Consider the following 23,885-nt stretch of genomic DNA (forward strand, 5'->3'; position numbering starts at 1 on the left):
AGGGCGCTGCAAGGCATGGGAGGGTCCCAGGAGCCAGGTGCTGACAGGACTGGGTCTGGCAGCCAGAGTCTATCTCACTGCCCCAGTCGGGAGCAGGGCAGCCAGGGAGCGAACTCTCTCATGGCTTATCCACTCTGGGACTTCCGATGGTCAGTAGAAAGGGAGCTGAACAGTTGGGTAACAAATTTTGCTGGCATTACATGTTTACTTAGTCACAGCTGAAACCAAGAATGGGGAGTGGCAGCAGCTTTGCATGGTAGTAGTGACTGAGTTCAGTTGCCAAAACATGGATGTCTTGTGCCATTTGAGGCTCCCTCATATGTCTGAGACATCCGCATGCAGCTGGTCCGTTTTCCACATGACTTTCGGGAGCTCTGTATCCTTCCAAACAGGCAGCTGGAGGTAAAGCATCTCCAGTGGTGCTGTATACCTCTTTTTTAGGAACTAATGGAAAAGGCATAGTTATAAACATAGAAAAATACCAACGAAGTATGTGGAAATCATTTCTAGATGAGTTACTATCCCTCATGAGTAATGAATGGTATTGAAAAAATAAAGAGGAAATGCTTTTTTAAAATTTCCCACATATCAAAGGAACTAGGATACTTTCAGGGAATTCTCATAAATTTTGGGACAGACAGAGGGAAGCAACTGTTCCATACAAGTTATATAATAATTTATTTCTGGAGTTCATTCATCATGGAGACTAAAATTATCAATGGGTTGGAAAAGGAGCATGACAAGTTCTTAGAGGATGAAATTCTTCAAATTCTTCTCCATGAGAAGCAATGGTGCAGTATCAGTCTGGCTTAGGCTCCATTGATATGGGGAAAGCAGAGGAAAAATGATTGCTCTATGCTTGGCTTGTCTTCACATCTTTTTTTTTTTTTTTCTTCTCGTAAGAATCTTATCTGGGCTATCATATGTAGAATGTCTGAAAGAGGACCTTAGTTAGATCCAGAATAGCCATTTTTTATGTTACAAGGAAGAATTTTTTGTGCAATTGTAATTTCAGTCTCATTTGCATTCTTGGATAACAATTATGTTGCTGTTTCCTAGTTTGTAGGATGTAGACATTAACGTAGAAATTAATTCCTCTCAGGAACTGAAAATCACCAGTAACCCTATTGTATTTTTCTCTGGGAAGAAATCTAGTAGATCTAATTTTGTATATCATAACATGAATATACATATAGAAGTGCAAACCTATGGTAACTCATTTTGCATAGACATGATTCTTTGCATACTGGCTGGGAGAAAAAACATTCAAAATATGGGAAAAATATATATGTGAAAAATGCTATTCATACTGCTTACCCATTTGTTCAGAAAGTGTGGTGAGTAGGATGATGCAATAATCTGCAAAAAATAGACAGAAGTCAAGTGTTGTTTTGCAACGTGTTTCTAGTCATCTCTCTTTTTCTTGGAAAGGAGGAATAGCTGCAGAATCATTGACTGTAAAAGCCGAACAACACCCCTGTTAGTCTTGCTGCTACAGCAGTACTGACAATGAAAAGCAAAGGTTGCTTCTGGAGTAGAATTCTTGGTTAGAACTGTTTGATTTCTTTAATGATTTGAGAATGTTTCTGGTTTGTAATTGCACCATTACTGGAGTCTGGTTTGCTTGAATGCAACTATCCCTAAAAACAGTTGCTCATCTTTATGCGATAGGAACCTGACAATTCCTAAAAAATAATTTCACATATAATTTTCATTACCCTATTATAATTTTCATCACACTATAATCTCAGTATCATAGAATCATAGAATCATTTAGGTTAGAAAAGACCTTTAAGATTGAGTCCAACCATTAACCAAACATTGTCAAGTCCAACACTAAACCATGTCCCTAAGAACCTCATCTATGTGTCTTTTAAACACCTTCAGGGATGGTGACTCAACAACTTCCCTCAGCTATGTTGACAACCCTTTTGGTGAAGAAATTTTTAACAAAATCTATACCAAACTTAGACTGCAGAACATTTGTGTGAGTTAGCAATTACAGGCTCTTTTTTATTAAAAAAAAAAAAAAAAAGAGAGACAACTTAAAACCAACCTGGAAACCTAAAAACATGCCTTCTAGAGGAGATTAACAGAAGGATTCTTAGCTGTGAAGATCAAATTTAGCCTTCCATCAGTGACCTAAAGTAGTCTAATGTAATTTAAACAATTTCTCTAAAAAAGCAGGTGGAGAGAGAAAGAGAGATCACATTGGTTGACTTTGATATTCTTGTGTCTCTAAGGACCCAGATTTAGTTTAGATTACTAGAGAAATTAATCAGACAATCTTAGCATGCTCCCCAGTGGACAGTAACACTCCTATAGTATTTAGAAAATACTTAGTTCAAAGGAAGGTAGGTATAAATACTTTTGGAAACGGAATCACTTCTCAAATTTCCCAGGACACTTAACCTGAAAACTGGCCTGATTAGTATTTTTAAAGAGTAAATTTCTTTTCATCCCTTCAAAATGTGAAAATTTTGAATAATTGCAGTTGGAAATAATTTTGTGTCATATTCTATTTGGGCTAAGAACTCATTAAAATTACATTTCTGCCTTCCAGGAGGGCAAGACCTTTTGTGATCAGGTTCAATAGGTGCTTTACAGATTTCTCAAAGGAGTTTGTGTACAGCCCCTGAACACTGTACTTGAACTGTGTAGGGTCAAAATCAAAGCTGCATGTCTCTGCATGGACTGTGGGAAATGCATTAACAGAAATTTATGAGCCATTTAAACCCAGGACATGCTGTAAATCTTGTGAAGGAAATGCATTATCAACCTGCTGTCTGGATCAGAGAAGTCTGAATTTTCAGCATCACATATGCATTTATCTGAACCAAATCTCTTTGAGGTTCCTCTATCATAAATTGTTATACAGCATTACAGTACAACTGCAGCTTGCTGGAGAGAACATGTGTTCCAGCCTGGGAGACAGCAAATATAAGAATGCTGTCTGTTTTCAGAAACAGCTTTGTATTTATTGCATTGTCAAAGAAGGAAGGACCCTGAAAATTAATCTGGGTTTTCAATTCAGTTCTCTTAAATTTTCCCAAATGTAGGGTGGCTGGGCCAAAACCCAACATACTGTAGTGACTGCTTTCTACCTAACCACCTTCCCCTTACAATAAGCTTGTTTTACAAGAAGTGTCCAAGAGATACTATTTTTTTCATGCTAAAATCTTAATATTAAAATATCTGCATTGAAAAAGCATAGATTTTTGTGGGATAAAAATTCCAAATAACCTCCAGTGTCTTGTATTTTTCCTTGTTTCATAGAATCATAGAATTCTTTTGCTTGGAAAAGACCTTTAAGATCATTGAGTTCAACTGTTAACCTAGCACTGTCAAGTTCACCTCTAAACCATGTCCCTAAGAAACTCATCTATGCATCTTTTAAATTCCTCCAGGGGTGGTGACTCAACCACTTCCCTGGACAGCCTGTTCCAATGCCTGACAACCCTTCCCATGAGGAAATTTTTCCTAATATCCAGTGCAAACCTCCCACGGTGCAACCTGAGGCCATTTCCTCTCATTCTATCACTTGCTGCTTGGGAGAAGAGACTCACCTCACTACAACCTCCTTTCACATAGTTGTAGTGAGTGAAAAAGTCTCACCTCAGTCTCCTTTTCTCCAGGCTAAACAAGCCTAGTTACTTCAGGTGCTACTCATAAGACTTGTGCTCCTGACCTTTCATCAGCTTCCTTGCCCTTCTTTGAACTTGCTCCAGCACCTCAATGTCTTTCTTGTAGTAAGGGCCCCAAAACTGAACATAGTATTCAAGATGCAGCTGCACCAGTGCCGAGTACAGGGGGATGATCACTTCCCTAGTTCTGCTGACTACACTCTTTCTGATACAAGCCAGGATGCTGTTGGCCTTCTTGGCCACCTGGGCACACTGCTGGCTCAAATTCAACTGGTTGTTGACCAAAACCCCCAGGTCCTTTTCTGCCAGGCAGCTTTCCAGGCACTCTTCTGCAGGCCTGTAGCATTGAACGGGGTTGTTGTGACCTAAGTGCAGGACCTGGCACTTGGCCTTGATGAATCTCATACAACTGGACCTAGCCCATCGATCCAGACTGTCCAGTCCTCCTACTCCCAAGCAGATCAACACACATTATACATCCACTGGAAAAGAGGATTGTTTGTTTGTTTGTTTGTTTGTTTGTTTTTGTTTGTTTGTGGTTTTTTGCATCCATTAAAAAGAGCATACAGAGAAAGTAAGTATAAATTGGGTTCTTGGACTCCCAGATATGTAATTTTGCAGAAGGAAAATTGGAAGATTTTTCCAGCTACACAGATTTTGGTAACTTGTGAGTAGTAGAGAAAGGATAACCAAAGATGAAAACATAAATATATGATTAATCCGATGCATCATTTGTTATGACCATAAAGTGATGCCTGTGTATAACAGTCACAGTATTAGTACAAGTAAAATGTGTCTAAACCAGGTAACGTGTTTACAAACTGATCAGCATGTGTTTAGATTTTTATGCTTTCTAGATCCCATATTGATCACTCATGTTAAGACAGTGCTTAAGTAGAGCCTTTTAGGAGCTTATAAAACTGCAGCAAGAATGTTCAACATGAAAGAGATATTAATCTGTTTTCTGTTATCCTCAGAGTAGACCAACTCCTTCTGGCTATGCTTCTATGAATAGCTGAATGTTTATCTCGAAGATAAGTTTTTTCTTTTGTTTTCTTGCTTATATCATGGAGTTAACATGTTAGCAGAAATTAAAGCAATCAATCACTATATCCCTACTTAAACTCTTACTGTCTCAAGGCTTGGTCTACTTGTAGGCTATTTTTTTATCATTGTGTTTATGACTACCTAAAATCACTGCATCACTCCATGGCTTTGATCTGCTTCTCTGCTCAATACCTTTTTGTCTGAAATAAGAATTATACTGAGGAAAGCTTTTGAAATTTTGTGACATATTGGCTATTATTTGTGTGAGCTACTTGTAGCATTCATGTGGTGTTGACAGTATTACTGAAACCATAATTAGTTGCAGATTTTTGATTCATGGTTGATTGTTGGCTGTTCAGGTCCTGGATCTCACTAAGGTTAACAGGAATTGACACTCTGACAGTTTTTTAACAGTGTTATTATCCTGCGTTTGCAGATAGGGAAGCTGAGCACAGATAATATAATTGACTGCCACCAAATTATATTCTAATTTAATAATCAAGGCAGAAATCTTACTTTCTAGAATTCTAGTTCAGTTTTGACCTTCAATGTCTATTGCCATATAATGACCCAACACACATATTTCCTGTCTTCCCAGCCAGATAATCACCTTACTAAACATTAATATCTTGAGGTGACAGAGTACTTATGACTAATAATTAGTGGCATTGCATTAAGAACAATTTTAAAAAAAAGAAGTAACACAAAGACATAGTTAATTATGTAAGTGGTGCGACTGTGTCTGCATGCGCAGACATTAAAATATATGCAGGCAATGTAATATATATGTATTGAGAAAGGATGTTACTAGTAGTGCATTGAGTATTATGAGTATTTCTACCCACTAAAAATTTCTTGGGCCTGTTGTTTGAATCTGAATTTTTTTCAGTGTATTTCCTGACCAAGTCTCTGTCAAAAGTGAAAGGAATATGAATTTTCTGTTTCTGACCAAAGTAGAAGTACACAGAGAAATTCATGGTGATTTTTGAAAGTACATACACAAGAATGCTTTCCCCAGACCGCTGGTGTAGCCGAATATAATTCAGATGAAATTCTAACTGAATTGAGCCACCAAGGGCTGAAATTCTCCAAATAGCATTTTCGAATGTACTTGGATGTCTTAGGTATAACCTCAGTGCCTAAGTCATAGAATGAAGTTATCAAAATTTCCTCTTCACATTGTCAGCGCCTACCTTTTCATCAGCTGGGTTTCTCTGAACTCTCTCATTCTAGCTGTCCTCAGAAATCTTGTGAGTCTTCTTCATGCCTAGCTCTTGCTTGTACCCATTCTGGTTCTGGAAATAAGACAGCGCTGTACCTGGTGGGTTGATTAGAGCATCCCTAATGCATCTCTGCAAGTTTGGAGTTGGTGCAGAATAGTAGCACTTTCACTCAAAAGAAGGGCCAAAGAGGGGCAATGCGGCAGGTTTGTCAGAGAGGAGGTTGCATTTTCCTGGAGCATCATGAGAGTTTTGAGTCTAGTTTCAGTAGTAAGATTTTTGTCCTGCCGCAAGGTCACATCAGAAGAGAATTAGAAAGCCATTGAGCACGGTAGTGTGTTTTTTTTCAGACAGTGGTGAGAACCATCTCCTGCAGAAAGAGGAATTTGGTTCCGGTGGCTTTTCCCCAAAGTTATTCTATGTTTATTCAATCTCTTTTTCATATAAAGTATAGAAAGAGGGCTTGCAGCAAACCTGATACCTGCCGTCGTATTTCTGTAATGTATGTGCTAAGGTGTACAGGTGGGGTTCAGCTACCAGGTGATGGCAAGATAGGAGAGCCTTAGTCCTCATCTTCTGCTTCTCCAAATAGCACTGAAGTAATTGGTGTTCCCAGGACTTTTAGAAAAGGCTCATTTCTGTGCTGGGAACACCAGTGGTACTAGTTTTGCACAAACACCCTGGATTAAGGCCTCTCACAAACTGAAATGCTATGGCCTGGTCCAAATCCTCTCATGACCCAGCACTGCAGAAAGGTGTTACATCTATGGTATGCAAACACTATGACTGAATTTTAATAATGTGATGCATGTTCCTGTATCGCATTAACAGCTATTTAGAAGGAACTATGGGTCTTTCCTTTCAGTGCACCTGACTGGAAATTCTTTTATAACTACATGCAATGAGAGTTTTGAAAATCAGTGGACATACGTACACCTAACTTTAAGGTTAGAATTCACAATATAAAAGTTCAGTATGTCGTGTTCTGGTTCTTACCTAACTCCATAAGTTGGGTCTGTTTTCTTTTAAAACTATACTTCTGTTTCATTTGATAACTGCTTGCTAATCTGGGCATGGGTACATCTTTATATGAGATTGTATGAGGTAAAATAATATTCAGCCTTGTCTTTTGTTAAAAGTTCTGTTTTGTGAAAAAAAAAAGATGTTATGAAAACAATACATTTAGTCCTCCTTACTGTCTGCAGTAATTGATTACCTGCACTCTGGGAGCTATAGTTTCTCTTTCTGGATACGGTATGTTTATTAGAAACTCAGAGAGTTACGGAGGTGCCTCCAGATGATAATGCTTCTGTGTTGCTTGTACTAAATTGGATCCTTGGGTCTTGTACAGCAATTACTGAGCAGTAACAAAATTATAAAATCATCAGAATATCATTAAGAGTTTTCAATCTCTCATCATGTTTAATACAGCTGTAATAACAGCCTGTGCCTTTCTCCTGTTGATTTCTGGCAGACTGCTTCAAAAACTGCTCTCAAAAGGCTACTCTGTCTACCACACCAGCCTTGTTTACAAGGCTGTCCACCTCAGCTATCATGTATGAATTGAGAAAATTATGCTAGACCCCATAAAATGCATCCCTGTTATATAAGCAAACAGACTTGTAGTCTGTTACTGTAGGAAGAAAAAAGAAAATGTTGTCATATGCGACATTATTGATGTCTGAGCTTCTGTCAGAAATACTAGCAAGGTCCTAGTGAAATAGAAGCAAAGGTATTATGGCTAATTCAAAGGGAGACATATAGTCAGCTGCTAAGTATGTTAACAGAGATGATATTTCAGGAAGTTCACCACAGAACACCACGCCAGAATGCTGCAAGCCTGAGTTTGCCAAATATGAAAACAACAGTCTCTTTGTGTCTCACTGCACACAGGACATACCTATATAACACAGTGCTCAGCAGGGTCTATGGCAAGAGTTTATATTTAAGCCACATATATTATTTGTCAAAAGCTAAGAATGCACTGGGGAACATAAGTTTAACACAATATATGTGCAATCAATACCGTTCAATGTATTGGCTGCTTTTTATGATATATAAATTGTTTTAACTATCAAAAAGTTCTAAACCTGTTTAGTGTACTTTCCCAGGCAGGTTAGTAGGTGAATGGTGGGGCAGACTACAGAGGAAATGATGACTGTAATAGTGTCCAAGTAAAAGTTTTGATACATTAGGAGTTAATTTGATAATAAAAATAAGAAAAATGTGAATATAATTGAGATTGAAAATTTAGCCAAGCTGATTATAACTGAAGTGGTATCCGCAAGCTAAGCAGTGTGCATGAAAGGTGATGCATTTTCCAAACAAAATCAAAGCCAAATGCCTCAAATAATGGTTTGTAAACAAGACATACTAGAAAGGAGTGTACCTTACAAAGAAGGTAGCTGGGAATATATTGAATCACTTTTGGTATTGTTTTTCCTTATAACCTGTTTCTTCCAGCCCATTACTTTAATATTTGTCACCATTTACTGTAGGGTGACAATAAACTGCGGCAGATGCTCTCTGTTAACCCCCTGCCCTCCCCACTAAGGAAAGGCAATAGGAGGAAAAGGGAGAGAGACTTACAAATTAGAAAGTTAAAAATGCTTTACTAGTGCTACTAATAAATAGAGAAAATAGTCCAAAATATACAAAACCGATCTTGAATTTCCCAGGATAGCACAGCATCTGATCTGGAACTAGGCCAAGGATCGCAAGCAAAACAGGCAGGGTCTCTTTCAGATGCTGGCCTTGGTTGAAGAGAGCGAGACTCTTGTGATCTCCCACTTTTATAGGGTGTATGGCATGTATGGGATGGAATACTTAGTTGGTCACCTGTTATGTCCACCCCTCCTTGCAAATGCACATTTCTCACTTATGGGACGTGCAAAAGTTATCAGTAACCTTGGCTGCCATAGCAATAAATCTAAACCTGGGCCTCTTCTGCATACCATTGCTACCGTTATCAGCTCTGGGGCTAACAGTGTCTGAAAAAACATGCAGCCAAATTCAGAAAAGTGCAGTTACTTAGAAAAACTTAGCTGAAGAGAAAGCTCACTGAAAGAGAACTGGTCTTGTTTTAAACAAAACCAGGACAATATTAAAGGCGTGAAGAAGTCTTTTCATTCTTCTGCTGTTCACATCTATCAGATGACAGAGTCAGAGTGTGAATTGGGTGAACTTAGCATATACCGCTTGCATGAAAACAGTGAATCAGAACAAAAAAGTCTCCAAAGAGACTCCTGAGACTTCTGCATGTGTTTAAGGAGCTCTGGCACTGGAGAGTGTTTCTTGTCAGTCTGCAGGACAGTGGAGTTGGAGTTCTTCCAGCAGCTCTGGGGACAGAGACTCTTCAATAAGCACAACTGAAGGCTCTTCCCTAAGAAGTAGATGAGAGACACCTGCCAGGGGAATACCTGGGTGGAGCTAGTATGATTATTTTATTGTAGACTTTCAATATATAAAAGAGGCTCATGACAAACATAAAGAATTTTTACCAAGGCCCGTAGTGACAGGACAAGGAGCAACTGTTTTAAACTGAAAGAAGGTAGATTTAGATTAAGCATAAGGAAGAATATTTTTACAACGAGGGTAGTGAGGTGCTAGAACAGGTTGCCCAGTGGTGGAAGCTGTGAATACCTCATAATTGGAAGTGTTCAAGGTCAGGTTGGATGGGGCTTTGAGCAACCTGGTTTAGTGAAAGATGTCCCTGCCCACAGCAGGGCATTGGACTAAATGATCTTTAAAGGTCCCTTCCAATCCAAATCATTCTATGATTTTCTTCTGGTGCAAAAACCAGTTCATTATGCATAACACCATGTTGTCTCATGTAGGCATGCTCATGTAATTGCATCCTCAGGGCTTTAAAAGTCCTTTCTCAAGTTTAACTTTCATTACTTTCATTGGAATTTATGGATTCTGAATGCTTTGCCAAACTTGAGTAGTGCCACCTTTGGATGAAAAAAAAATTAAGAAGAAATGAAAGAATTACAGATTTACCCCTTAAGGAATTTCATATGTAATGACAAGTAGATTGTTTTGATGTTGACTGTGTGTTACAGATGTTGTGGACTCAGGATAAAAATAAAACCTTTAAGCATGTCAAAGATGAAAGACAAAATTGACCAAATTATAAGCTTCATTATTTTGTGTCTCATAATATTAACCTTTATTAGCTATCCCCCTGTCAGCTGCTCTCTGTCTGACACAGATTTTTTTTATGGATGTCGTATACTGTCCAGGTTTTCAGAACACGCGCTTAAGAGAAATATAGTATCACTGTCTTCATTCCAGAGTATTTTCCAAAGTAATCTGTTATGGAGGTTCATAATGTTTGAGGGCCACTACTGAGCAGAGCAGAAGATCACCTTGAGGAATGAACAAGTTTTGGTCCTTAAGTAAGACTGTGACAAATGTGAATTCAGCCTCCAAACTGTTGATGAATTTTAAAGAATCTAGTCAAACAGTAGGGTCTGGAAGTTATAATTTACAGAATTGCTAAAGATTTCTAAGAAGGAGATACCGCCCTTTTCATGTCCTTTTAATTACATTTAAACTCTTTCTCCGGACAGTGAAGAATGGGGCATGGCTGGGTAAGATTGAGAACTACATGGAGGAGACAATCTAGAATCATGGCAGTAGAACTGAAATGTAGATTTCATTATTATACTTTAAATGCTCTGTTTCTAAAAGGCCTCAACTAAATCAGGCATCTTCTCCATCCAGAGAGCATTCAACACGGGATATACTGTAAGCTAATTTTTATGTAGTTATTCAAAGTATTAGGAAAATCACAATTGTTTCAATAGTTTTCCTATTTTTTTTTAAGAGTAAGCAGAATTAGACCAATACTGAATAAATCTGAAAATTTAGACCTTAAAGTTGGGCTTCATTTTCTAGATTGGATATTAATTTCACTTCAAGCAGTGAACCACAGTGTTTAAATTTTTTACTTTCTGATTTGTAGCCAAAAAAGCATTTTGCCATATTTACACAGCACGTATAGATAACCAGTTATGTAAAGGAGAAAAGGTCTGAGTTCAGGCAATATAGTCAAAATTGCATCCTCAGTACTAGACCATTTTATAAGTGTAATCGTTACCATGAAATTGAACAGAGCATTGCTTGACTAGCGAGGAACAGTTAGGGGAATATTTAGATTGTTCATGCAAGGGCCCAGTCCTCTAGCAGTCATTTAGAAAAGAACTTGTGAAGTGAGTAGTCTATTGACCTCAGGGAAGATAACCACATACTTGAAATAAAGCAAATGCTTTGCTGCATCAGATGCATGGTGCATAGAATGGTGTTTGCAAGTTTCTGTTGAGTAATAGATCGAGCCGTTTGGGGTCAGTACCTATGTCACTACAATTCTAGTGCTAGGTACTTTAAATTCAATTCAATAGTGTCTTTACACATCCTGCCTGTTTAATTATAATTTGAAAACTGCTCATGCATCACTATTTTCTGACTCTACAGAACCATAGCTTAATCATGTTAGCAACTGCCTTTGATTTCTCTTTTATAATGGGTACAATTTTGCATAATAGGACACTTAAATCAGCTTAGATTGCTGTATTGGTTTAGCTATTGCCACAATATTATCCTTAATTTAGATGCAGTTTTAAAACTATATCTGCTTGTCCTTGTGGAAATGTGCGTTGGTTTCTCCCGTCTTTTCTCAGATGAGATAATTTTATACAGGTACATTAAAGGCACAAAGATTCTAGTAACTAAATGATGACATTATTGAAAAAAAATCCAGTATTAGAAATATTGAGATACTTGCTCTAGAGAAACATTTTCTGAAAAATGTTTTTTATAAAAGTCTTTGTGGTTTGTTTGTTTGTCTTTTGTTAGTTAGCTTTTGTTATGTGCCTGTTATTCCACCAGTTTTCCAGCTTTCCTATACAATCTGGTCTTGGATTCCATATTGACTAACTAGTCCATTTCTGAGGAGCTACATTCCAGACTCTGGTTCAGGTGTTACTTTGTAGCATTTTTTTAAAGACTGTGACTTTGCTCCATACCTTTCTCTTTTAACATTGCTTAGATACAATCCCGAGTGATACTGGCAAAATAAGACAGAATCTTTGTGACTCTGGAGAGCTAAATCAGAATCAAAAGATACCACATCGAATTTAATGATAGCCCAAAACAAAAGGACCTTTGGGAACACTGAGTTGACAAGTGACTCAGGATTATTGCACTGTTCCATGATGCCCTGACCCTCCCTGAACTTTCACAGATTTTAGAAAAACTTCTGTTTCTTACTCCTCCGCTCCACTAACACCTGCTCCTTTATCGTTTTCCTGAATGCATTTTTTTCTATATTTGTATCAATGGTCATTTAGAATTATTTAATTAATTAGTAACTAAAGGCAAGGAGTTATTTGTAAGTGTGCATTTTGAGGGGTTTTTTATCTCATTGAAAACCATTAAGAATCTCTCCACTAACTTCTTGCAGTAGATTCCTAATTACACAGAATAACATCACTATCATATTACTTCATCAAAAAAATGTAAATCAAAGTAGACATTTAAGGTCAGCCTTAAGTCCTGTAATCACTTATGTACCTTGATGACTCTGATTATGACTGTTTACTTTGGAAGTATGCTTGGTTTCCATTCATGTAAATGGAAAAGCCTGTCGATTGTTATTTCCAATAACTTTCATTTCCAGTTTACACAAAGAGCAAATACTGTTATTGCTCTGTGGGTATAGTAAGATTTCATGCCCCACAAATCCAGCTGTACTCTGTAATCACTTCCTCACCATCATTACCACCTCCACTAAGTTATATTGCAACGCTTTTTGGAGGCACTCCACCTGTCTCTACCTCCTTAGGGGTAGGCACATTGGTGACAAAAGGCTGGAGCCCTCTTTTCCCTGACATTCAACTTCTTTCTCCATTCTGAGCATCTTGGGGAGAAGCCTAAATAAAGCAAGACTTGCAAGGTAATATGTCTTTCCTCCATGTGGGCTCCACTTGAGACTGTTAAGGCTTTGTGGTATACATATGAGATGTAGAATAGCTTTTGTCCACATGAAAAAAACCAGCATTAGAATGTGTTAAATCATTAATAGCTTGTATAGTTAAAATATTTATAACTTTTTTTTTCATTTTCTTTTCCCCCAGGTTTCTTTGTAGGTCAAACTTGTACTGAGGACTGAGGTTAATAAAGTTTAGGCCAACCTTAATGGCTCCAGAGCCACCCCTAACCCAATGAATATTTAAACAATTCTGCTAGCAACAATTACTAAGATGCTTTATGCAACACACACACACACACAATTACTAGATTTTTTTTGCAAGGCTCATATGTGCAGGGATTGTGATGGATTGTCAAAAGGAAGAATTTCTAGATATCCCTCCAGGTGAGAAAATAGATGGGTCTGCTGAAGTTGCCTCAGGGTGCAATTGTCTTTCTCAAAGCCGCTATACCTGCAGAGAATCTTTCTTCAAGGGCCTGAGACTCCCATAAATTCTGTTATGTTGTTACTGACACCAGTGTTCATCTGTGCTATGAAATGATGAAAATCCAAGGTATTTTAATGTCAAGGATAAGAAAAGACAGAAGATATTTTATTTGATGGTAAGAATCACACTATTTTTATTTTTTGAGGGCTGTTGTACGTATAGTGTAAGAAGATCTCTAGAGGCTGATTTTTTGTTCAGGAATTTGTTCAGGGCCCCTATAAAATGAATTCAGTTCTGCAATTATTAGTCACAACGAGAAGCAGATATTAATTGAGAAAGTTTCTTTTGAATCCCATGAGGCCAGTCAAACAAGTTTGTGGGCAAATACCATCCACTGCAAAACTAACAGCTTGCTGTATTTTATTTATAGCCCATTTAATTTCTGTGAATACTGATTAAATGAGGTGCTTTTTTGGTGCATATTAGAGATGAGTCATTATGGCCATGTTGAGAATTTGCAGGGAATTTGTGATAAAGTTTAAGCTGAACTAAGCAGAATTTTAATAATGTGAACGTGCATGTGCTTGGATCTATTTAAAAATAATTCCAACTTGGTATTAAATACACTGTAATTTTTTGGAATTATTTTGTTTTGGGAAACATTTCCATTCTTTAAATTGCAAGACAAGTTTGAAATAAAAGCCAGTATTCTGAAATAGTAGGCTGAAAATGTGGGGCTTCATTTGGTCCCAAATGACCTACAGCACAGAGAAAAGTGCTTCTGAACACATAATGGAATCAAATATGTTGACATCTTTGAGTTGTTTGTCTAAGGATATTTGCAATGTTTGATTTCATTTCTTACAGAATCTCTGTTCAAAACTCCATTTTTCAACAGTTTTACTATTTCTGAAAGTCATCTATTTCTAGTACATCAGAGTCAGGTTTCACAAAGTAGTTACCTACTTAACAATGGCAAAATTATGTTCAAGTAAGAATAGACACAGAATTATATAACTAAACTGGCTAAGCAGAAATATGTAAACTATTGCCACCATTTACTTTCTCAAGTATCTGTTCTGTATAGTTACCAGTTTATGTTAACTTGGGAATTTCAGTATCAGGCAGGTAGTTCTTAAGCATCCTACATTGCTCGTAAGATCCTCTTAAACCCTTGCAGTTTTACATTCCTGCAATATTTGTGATACATAGACATTTATGCTGGCCCCCAAGAGAAAAGGCATTTTGTAAAAATAAACACGTCTTGCATGAAATAAATCCACATGGTTTTGTCTGTTGTTTTTAAATAGCCCCAACGACTACTTAGGACTGTGCTTGTACAGAGAATAGTCCTGTCAGAGCACTGGAAGTAGTGTGAAGAAGCAAGGATCTGTTCTTCAGTCTGCCTCTAATCATATTAATAGAATCATACAGTCACAGGATAGTTTGGGTTGGAAGGGACCTTCAAAGGTCATCTAGTCAAGTCCCCATGCGATGATCAGGGGGATCTTCAACTAGATCAGGTTGCTCATCCAGCCTGGCCTGGAATGTTTCCAGGGATAGGGCATCTACCACCTCTCTGGGCAACCTGTTCTGGTGCTTTACCACTCTCTTTGTAAAAAAAAGTTTTCCTCACGTCTAGTCTGAATCTCCTCTCTTTTACTTTAAAACCATTAATCCTTGTCCTATTGTGAGGGATGGTGGTTCTTAGCACATGGTGTGAGTGTGGGAGGCTGAAGTATTGTGAATTGTTGTTTCAAAGCTTGCTTGCTGAATTAATATGAATTATTGCCTTGATGCCTGCTTGTTCTGGGGAACAAGACAGGAAAATGCTTACTCAGAGCACTGGCTTGTTATGCTCACTGCTTGTGGAGAAAGCAGAAAATGCTTGATCACTGTGAGCTGCTAAAACTAAGAAAATGCTTAAAACTTGTGTAAGCTGAAGTGAAGCTCAAGTGATATCAGCCACCAACATTGGAGACCAGGCTGGCAGATTGTTCAGGCAATGCCCAGCACCGACTGCAATAAAAAGCCCCAGGAAAAGACCTGTGTGTGGCCACCCACCACTGGGACCTGAAACCTGTGAGCCGCCACCTCTTCAGGGACCTGAGATCTGCCAGCACTACCGGGACCTGAACCCTGAGACTGTCGGGACCTGAGACCCCAAAGCTGCCAGTGCTACCAGGGACTGAGAGCTGACTGATGGAAGATGGTGATTGGATCCAGGTGGTGTCTATCTCTTGCTTATTTTCTCAAATACTTGCTTAATTTTCCTCCTAATTTTTCCCACTTATTCTATCACTCTGTCTTCAGGCATAAAAATAAAATAGATTGTTTGATGCCATCTGACCTCATTTGCATCTTAGTCTCACTCTTGGGATAATTTCAAAACCTTCCCAAGCCCGAAATTGGACTGGGACCCCATACGTATCGCAAGAGGCCCTGCTAAGAAGTCTGTCCCCATCATTCTTATAGGCACCTTTTAAGTACTGAAAGTCCACAATAATGTCTCCCCAGAGCCTTATCTTCTCCAGGCTGAACAAACCCATCTCTCTCAGCTTGTCCTCATAGCTGGGTTGTTCCATCCCTCTGATCATTTTTGTTACCCTCCTCTGGACTGTCTCCAACAGGTCCAATGTCCTGTACTGATGCAGTGCTCCAGCTGGGGTCTCACCAGAGTGGAGTAGAGAGGGAGAATCACCTCCATCGACCTGCTGGCCACACTCCTTTTAATGCAGCGCAAGATAATGATTGGCCTTCCAGGCTGCAAGTGCACATTGCTGGCTCATGTCCAGTCTTTCATCCACCAGTACCCTTCAAGTTCTTCTCTGCAGGGCTGCTCTCAATCCTTTCATCCCCCAGCCTGTATCGATATCAGGGGTTGACCCGATCCAGGTGCAGGACCTTGCACTTGGCCTTGCTGAACCTCATGAGGTTCACATGGGCCCACTTCTTGAGCTTCTCCAGGTCCCTCTGGCTGGCATACCATCCCTCAGGCATATCAACCACATCACTCAGCTTGGTCTCATCCACAAACTCACTGAGGGTGCACTCGATCCCACTGTCTATGTCACTGATGAAGATATTGAACAGTACTGGTGCCAGTATGGACCCCTGAAGGACACCACTTGTTACCAGTGCCCATCCAGATATTGAGCCATTGACCACTACCATCTGAATGTGACCATCCAGCCAATTCCTCATCCAACAAACACTCCACCCATCAAGTCCATATCCCTCCAATTTAGAGAGAAGGATATTTTGGAGGACTGTGTGAGCCAATGCAGGCAGGTCACAGGAACAATCAGCCACAGATGAAACACAAAAAGCAAATTTATTTCTGTTATGTCTCTAACCAGGGAATCTCTGAAACAGCACTTAAACTCACAGAGGTCACACAGGTGGAGACACAGGCACTGCATAATTCAGCCCTTGGTGAAGACGAACAAGCCTACTCATTTTGGCCTGTATATAGGGATTCACGCAGGTGCAGTTTACCACTCTGCCTGCAGGAATCTCAAGGTGCCTTTACGACTTTTTCACAGGTCTGTTATCTAAACACAGAGGTTCTACTTGTGATTTGTGTGTTTTTCTACACTCCAGCTGCAGCCACTTGAGCATACTTACAATTCTGCTCGCCAAACCCTCCGTTATTCCCACACAGAGACCATGTCAAAGGCTTTACAGAAGTCCAGAGAGATGACATCCATAGCCCTTCCTTTATCACTGATCTAAATACTCCATCATAGAAGCCACTAGGCTGGTCAAGTAGGACTTGCCCTTGGTGAAGCCATGATGTCTGTGTCAAATCACCTCCCTCTCCTCCATGTGTCTAAGCATAGTTTCTAGGAGGATCTGTTCCATGATCTTGCCAGGCACTGAGGATAGGCTGACAGGTCGGTAGTTCCCTAGGTCCTCCTCTCTACCCTTTTTCAAAATGAGTGTGATGTTTCCCTTTTTCCAGTCACCACAGACTTCACTTGACTGCCATGACTTCTCAAATATCATGAAGAGTGGCTTGGCAGCTACATCAGCCAGTTCCCTCAGGACTCTGGGATGCATCTCATCAAGTCTCATAGATTTATGTATGTTCTGGTACCTCAGGTGGTCATGAACTTATGCTTTACTCCTCCAGTCCCTGTCTTGCATTTCATCCACTCAAGAGGTATGGGAAGAGAGTTTGCCAGTGAAGACTGAGGCAAACAATTTGTTGAGCACTTCAGTCTTCTCCTCATCCATTGTTACCAGTTTATCAGTCTTGCTTATCAGGTGGGGTACGCTTTCTTTGACTTTCCTTTTCTGGTTGACATACCTGTAGGAGCCTTTCTTATTATCCTGTGCATCCCTTGCCATATTCAGCTCTATCTGCACCTTGCCTTCCTGAACACATCTCTCCACAACCAGGCCATGTTCCTACATGTTTCCCAGGATACCTGTCACTGCTTCCACTGCCTGTGCATTTCCTTCTTGCCCTTTAGTCTGACCAGCAGGTGTCAACTCAGCCATGACGGTCTCTTGCCTTCCTTACCCAATTTATTACACCTGGGGATTGCAAGCTCTTATGCTCTATGGAAAGCATCCTCAAATATCTGCCAGCTCTGCTCTGCTCCCTTGTCCCTAAGGACAGTTTCTCAGGGGGTCCTGTTGACTAACTCCTTGAAGAGCTGGAAGTTTGCTTTCCTAAAATTCAGCTTCCTGAATTTACTCTTTTCCTGTCCCACGTGCCTCAGGACTGTGAACTCCACGAGCACATAATCACTGCAGCCCAGGCTGCCTCCAATCTTGACATCACCAATTAGCTCTGGTCTGAGAGGCAAGGACATTCTGAGCACTCTGCCCACAGGTGTGAGGCATCAAGGAAGGGGGGCATGGATGGGGCAGAGCTTGACTGACATCCAGACTGATCAATGAGAGTATTCCATTCCATTAGCATCATGCTTCATATTTAAGGAGAGTGGGGAGATTCAGCCACTTTTTCTTGAGTTGGGGAAGTTTTGTTCACAATGTTTAGTTCAGTCTTTTGCTGTTTTGTAGAGGCCTCTGAGCTTTTCTGCCTTTTTCCTCTATTTTCTCTCCCTGGGATTGGTTTTGGGACCAGGTGCTGTCTCCTGGGACTGGCTGCTCAGCGTGTTCACGAGGAATTGCCTTGAGTATCTTTTATCTCTATTCTATATATATTTATTTGTAGCGTATTAGTATTTTGTTATTTTATTAAACTGTGTTTATCTCAACCCAAGTTTCTCCTTTCCCTTTCGATTCTATCCTCTACGGGGGGAAAGGGGAGGAAGTTTGTTGTGGGGGGCTTTTGTGGTTGCATTGCTAGCTCGGGTTAAACCACGTTTGGTTTGCTAGCTCGGGTTAAACCATGACATGAGGGTAATGTGTGTTGTTTAAATTGAGCTGGAAGACAAAACAGGGACCTGCAATTGAGTATATGCATTGAAAATAGGGTAGAAGGGGAAAGGATAAAAGCAATCAAAGTATTCCTAGGGAGTATGAGGAAAGGGAGGAAGGATGAATGGTCTGATTATGGAGTCTTCCCTTCCTGAGGCAACTTAGGCATGCAGGAGTACTTGATTCCTTTAACTATGTGTAAATGGGGATTTTGAATAGATGCTGAAGCCTCTGCAGTGTGGATGTGACTTGGCCTGGAAATTTGGGTGCACTGAGGTCCTACCAAATGCTGTCTAAATATAGCCTTAGGCAATCTGAGATTTGTAATGATGACAGACTGGAATAAACTTTGTGCTACCTAGTTTGCATGGAGGAAAAAATATTTATTTCATATGGTCCTGCTTCTTCTTGACCATCCTCATGTTCCATCTATTTGTTTTTATGGACCCTAGGCTTGATGTCCAGACTCACATTTCTGTCTTTCTGCCTTTCGCTGAGGGCAGTTTGCTTGCTCTTGGGGTTTTTTCCCCGAAGAAGTACCAAGTAAAGTTAAAAAAACCAGAAAAACTTTAGGATTCGGCTTCTAGTGTTTTCTAAATATTTTAACAGTTCTGTTAAAATACTCCTAATTGTGTCTTTAAGGTGGTCTGACATACTATATGAAAGCCCATCAAGAAGAAAAAAAGCTTTCAGAGACTTAAGATGCCTCATCCTGTTTGTCTGAAACTTAATTTTGATTTGGCAGCCCGTTCTACCTCTTCACTGCCAAAGGATCATATATGCAATCAGGATATATTACATTTAATGCATCTGACATGGATACAGGTGCATTCATGCAAAGGTTTGGTTGCATCTTGGTGCTAACATGTTTTACAGTACCAAAAGGCTGAATTTCATTTCATTGAACTCTTCTAGTGTAGTATATAGTGCATCTGGTTATAGGTTATCAGAGAAAAGGGGGAAAACGACAGCAAAGAAATGACTTTGCCCTGATTTAAGCATCTTTAATCTTGATTTAAAGGTGACATTCTCCTGTGCAATCTACTCTAGGTGTACCTGCTTTAGCAGGTAGGTTGGACTAGATGATCGCCAGAGGTCCCTTTCTACCCTAACGATTCTGTGATTCCCAAAACAAGGTGTTTATTATTTGGAAAGGGATGAGTTTTTTGTATTTGAATGTTTCTAGCAATGTCTGATAAAGACTGGTATCTGCAGAGGAACTAGGAGATAACATCACACTTGTAGTTTCATGTACATGATAAATGGAAAAGGTTTCCTCAATAATGCAAATTCCTCATAAAGACTCTCATTCACCATGCATATAGTGTAAGGTGAAAATGTCATTTTTCGTGTGTGTATCAACAGGCTTGTGTACATTGTGTGTTTGTTATATGTAGTCTACAAAAATGCATACAATGGTGTGCATTTACTGTGCATTATGGGAATGATCATAGTATTTATAACTTTTGGTTTTGTTTTTAAATACATAATAAAGCAATGGAAGAAGCCAAATACAGAAATCTCTAACAAATATAATGTCATCACAAGATGCAATCTAACTGAGACCTACAGAGAACTGCTTAGTGCCCGTGCACAAAGAATGCCCATCACTCTGGAGTGTGGGAGGGTTAATTCTGGGCAATTTGGGAGTGAGGTTTGGCATTGGTTGAATGGAGCACAGTAGGTATGTGCTCCAAAGAACACATAACACTGCTTGTTCCCTGGTGTCCGTAAAGTCTACTAGTAGTACTTTTTATAAACAAGGAGAGGTAATCATCATACCCTTCTGTTGACCATCATTTGCAAGCTGGTTTCTCAGTATTCCCATTTAGAAGGATGCAGTCAGGGAGAAGTCTTTCCAGGAGTCTGCTTGGTGCAGGAGCCACTCACAGTTGTTGTGAACAGCCTGCTAGAGTTGCCTTTCTCCAACAGACTATAGAAAAAGCTACAATGATTGACCAGATAGCTAGTCTCTCTTAAGCTTAGACCCAAGTGTAAATCTGCATTTATGCTACATGATTACTCACTATTATTCAATGTCTTCTGTCTTTTAGATGGAACATTAAAATAGGCAATTGCCCTTAATTTAAATATAAAATGCTCTTTGAATTAAGTTGTCCAGTTAAACAGCTGAGTTCCTACCCAGGAGTAATCTGTAATAAGCACTCCACCAAGAAACAAAGCCATGGCACCTTTCCATTTTTAAAGTGTTTGCAGCATCTATTATAAATAAGATGCTTTCTATATTAAGGAGATTAGCTTTTCCATTTTTAGAGTATTTTGAAATATTTAAGAATAACTTTATTAGGCAAAGTGGGTTGTGCTGCTTGTTAGCATTATCTTCCCAAATTTAGTACATGCTGTTACCATTGAAGTCTCCACACTTACCACACACCCCCACTAGCTCTTATTGCTTACTGCTGAAGTCTAGTATCCACTGACAACTTGTCCAGCAACTTGAAGATTCTCAGGATATTGTAAAGCATATTTAAATCCATCATGACTGAATAATACAGTCAGCAGTCATCATTTAGAGATGAGACATATCAAACTTCAGGCTGAGAGTGCAAAGATGTCCTCCTCTGTCTCCAAGTGACTGGGATTGTCACAGTGTCTAGTAGTTCAAAATAAAATATGTTTCTACAGAGCATTTCATTGGATCTCCTGTGTTACTCTAGTTGAAAGGTTATTTGTTTACTGCACTTCAAGAATGATTTCTCAGTATTTGTTGCTAATGTGATTAGGCAGCAAAACCAAAAACTAGGCAGCAGAGATCTGCATATAGAGGAAGAGTTGTAAGCTTTCTAAATCTGCCAAGGCAACCATCTGTGAGCTGCTCTAGCAAATCTGGATCTTCTGTTGTATTTAAATTAGTGGGTTAATTTTTAAACAGAGATGTGTCCATTACAGTGTGAAAGCTGAAGAACTGTTAGCTGAAGAAATCTCTTCCCTTCTTGACATGTCAAAAACTGATTTGATGACCTCCATTTTACACTGTAAGATCCATCCATTTAATTATCTGGATTTTTTTATTTGAAAAATGGACAATCAGGAGGGAAAAGGTCTGAGAATGACAGGATGTGCGGTTCCAGGTAAAGGGCCTTGGACAGGTTATACAGAAGTATGTTTTTTAGGAGTGTAAGGAGTGATAGCCCAGGCCAGTGAGAACGATATCTCAGGCCAGAAAACTGCCCCTGTATGTATGATGGGTGAATGTTGGGCCTGGGCATGTGAATGAGGGGGCTGAACACTGCCCACAAGATATGCATGGAAACATGACTGAAAACAGAAACAACATGAGTGTGGTGTGTTTGGAATAACAATTAGTGAAAAAACATCCTGTCTAAACTCTTGGTCCAGGCCCATATCTGAAAAGCCACAAATTGAGAACTGTTAACAAAAGTCAGTTCTGCCTGACTCTGCTCTTGCTGCTAAGAAATTTGTGTCCGTGTGTTTCTGTCTGTGTCTGTGTGTGTTGTTCCTCATCGCCGCAAAAAGGACAGCTGATAGACTAACGGTAGTCAGAAGTCAAGGTCTCAAGGTCTCACATGTTACATGCTTTTCCATTTTTTGTTTGTTTTTCCCTCTTCTCTTTCCTGCCTCCTGCCCACCTTTTTCTGTAAGTTTAGAAGATGTAAGAATTATGCTTTTGGAAACTAAAGAACAACAAATAGGTGCCAGTTATTGCAGTTGAGCCTGGAAGCTTTTTCTTGCTTTTTCCATTTGTATGTCTGTATATGTGTGTGTGTATTTCTGTGTATATTAACTCATAGTAACTTAAAGATGACCATAGTAGACAAATAGCAGGGCTCCAAACAGACATTTGAAGAGAAAAAAATATTTGGAAACAGTTTATCAGCCTTAAAAGTGAAGAAGCTCATTTCAATAGGTCCAAAAAATGGGCAACATTTTTCTTCATATGGTTGTTGCTAATTCATGGGAAGAACTGCCTCCACAGAACTGCTGCAGTCTCAGACAAGCTGCAGTCACTGCAGTTGCAGAGTAGGGAGGCAGAGTGGAGAAAGTTTCTACCTGTAAAAAGTAGCATGAAGAGAAGTTGCTTTTAACCTGTTGGCAGTTGAAGACTTTCTTTCAGGAGTGAAAAATGTGTATATATGCCTGGAAAGTCCATTTTACTAATGGGCCAGTGGAAGCAAACAGCACTGCATAGGTAGCTTGTGCAGGAATGTGTGGTTCTGTACTACTAGTAACACGAAGGGGTCTTCCATACCCACTGATTTTAACTGGATTCTCAACAGAAGCAAGAGATCAAATCAATGGAAAAGATGGAAAGATAAGCCAGGAGTCCTGCCTGAGGTTGTAGGTGAAGACACGCTTGCTAAACAACTACTGTACGCACAAGAATCTGATGGGGAGATGTGCAAAGAGAAAATAGCCTGCAAGTCTCCTTTCTTTTTACATACTTCTCTTTGTCATGATCATCAGCCTTGAGAGTAACATTAGTCATTATTTTTATAGCTTGGTTGTAACTATTTTATGACGCAATACTCAGCAAAACATCAAATATCAGCAAAAATGTTGCTGGTGCAACATTCAGCAAAGCTGTATATCACTTTTGGAAAGGGCACAGTTTTTAAACTTACATGGTAAAATGGAATAAGTTGAGACAAAAAGAGAAAGTATTTAGTTAAACTAGATATCAGTTGATTTATTCCTGGTGCCATGAGAAGTGAGGAAGGAGTAGGGATGTGAATTAGGCCACACAGTTCTTCAACACTTCAGGCTAAAAGCCACCAACCACTATTGTCCAACAGAAACACAGCAAACAACCCTAAAATGGTATCTAGAAAATATTTTTTGTAGTAACAGCTTTCATTTCATTGCCTTTATTACTCTGTGATGAGCAATATTTATAAATCTTGTTAATGTCCTCTGTTTCCTGTCACCATTTCACTTTTGGTGCAGAAGTGGACCAGTAAATCCGAATAGCAAAGTGACTCAGGTAGGCTTGTGACATGGGCCTGCATAGTTGCTTAAGCTGTCTCAGTGAACTAGTTCAGGCATTATGAGTAAAAGCAATTTAGGCATCTTTCCACTGTGTCTTGCAGACAGACTTACAGAGCCAGGCAAAGCTAAGAGAGATGCTGTGAAAAATACATTTGCATAATTCAAACTGTTGACATTATCTGATAAAAGAA

The sequence above is a fragment of the Caloenas nicobarica genome, chromosome 2, assembly GCF_036013445.1.
Source record: "Caloenas nicobarica isolate bCalNic1 chromosome 2, bCalNic1.hap1, whole genome shotgun sequence".
NCBI lineage: Eukaryota > Metazoa > Chordata > Aves > Columbiformes > Columbidae > Caloenas > Caloenas nicobarica.